This window comes from Echinops telfairi, unplaced genomic scaffold (assembly GCF_000313985.2).
Source record: "Echinops telfairi isolate 266 unplaced genomic scaffold, ASM31398v2 ScPeMD7_6;HRSCAF=24_0, whole genome shotgun sequence".
NCBI classification, from domain to species: domain Eukaryota; kingdom Metazoa; phylum Chordata; class Mammalia; order Afrosoricida; family Tenrecidae; genus Echinops; species Echinops telfairi.
In genome coordinates, this window is record NW_022103902.1 from 12,950,904 (window position 1) to 12,952,258 (window position 1,355).

The window sequence follows — 1,355 nt, forward strand, 5'->3', positions numbered from 1 at the left end:
CTGATGCCAGGGGCTTAAGTGGAGAGCAAATGTTTTGAGAATGATGAGGGCAATGAATGTACAAATGTGCTTTACACAATTGATGTGTACATGGATTGTGATAAGAGTTGTATGAGCCCCCAATAAAATGATTTTTTTTTAAAAAAGTAAAGCTTTTTTAGAACTAAGGAGCATTTGACCCGAGCCATGGAATTGTCAATGACCTCATATATAAAGAATGCAAAGACGAGTTGACACTTTTGAATTACTGTCTTGGCAAAGAATATTGAGAATACCATAACTACTAGAAAAGTGTACCAATCTATATGGGAGGAAGAACAGCTCCTAAACAGCAAGGCTAATGAGACTTCATCTCATGTATTTTGCTTATGTTATCAGGAGAGTTCAGTGCCTGAAAAAGGACCTCATGCTTGGTTTGGTAATGTAGAGTATTGGCACAAAGAGGAAGTCCCACAAGGAGATGAGTTGGTGCAGTGATTGCCACAATGGGCTCAAAGACAGGAAAGATTGTGAGGCTGGTGCAGGATCAAACAGTGATCCTTCTGTTGTTCACAGGGTTGACTGATTCGACAACACCAAGTTCTAACAGTGCCATGGAACTTTCTTTCTAGCCTTCCTGTGTTTCCTCAAAACTGTTACACTGAAATGCTTGAAAAGCTAGTTTTCATTCTCAAGATGATATTTTCACGAGTGGTCCTGGTACTTCTGAGTTAAAAAGTCATGAAGCACACAGTGCTTGACTGTGACATTTTCAGTAATGCTACATTGATGGAGCCTGGGGTGAGGCATATCAGCCTAGTGCCTTCATTACACACTTGACTATTAACATTCCATTTAGTGGTTTTAGCATCAATTAATTACTGTTGCCTTGATTTGTTTTTCATTAGCAATGGCAAATTGAAGACTTAAAAAGTCTCTCTCATTCTGCATTTGTAAACTGGACATCTAAAATGAAGTTTTCCTTATCATGGTTTGTTTGGCTACTTTGAAAGAATTCAAAATGTGGGAGAATGTTTTAAGTTTTTCTTTTCTACAAAAATAAATATCTAAAGTACTACGTTAAGATGCTGGTAAGTTCTGTGGGAATGAAAAAGGAATTGGTATTATCAACATCTGGAATTTTCTGTATTTGATGGGCTTCAATTGATTGTGTTCAATATTCTTTTTGAGGTTCAAATTAGGCTAATGAGAATCCCTGGGACTTTTAGAATTTTATCCTCAGTCAAGTTTGACATGTTCATCCACTTTTGCTGTTCCTTGGTGAGTTAGTTAATTGTGCCAGCCTGGCCGATAATCACATGTGGTGCTTGTTGAAAGGCGGAGGGATAAATGGGTGGTGAAGCCTCGCCTTTCTA

The 1,355-nt window shown here is 38.1% G+C and overlaps 1 protein-coding gene across 1 annotated transcript in view; it reads right to left on the reverse strand.

Moving 5' to 3' along the window:
- The window catches only part of SLC9C1 (solute carrier family 9 member C1), a 95,235-nt gene that overhangs the window by 5,472 nt on the left and 88,408 nt on the right, over nucleotides 1-1,355 (reverse strand). The window lies entirely within an intron of this gene.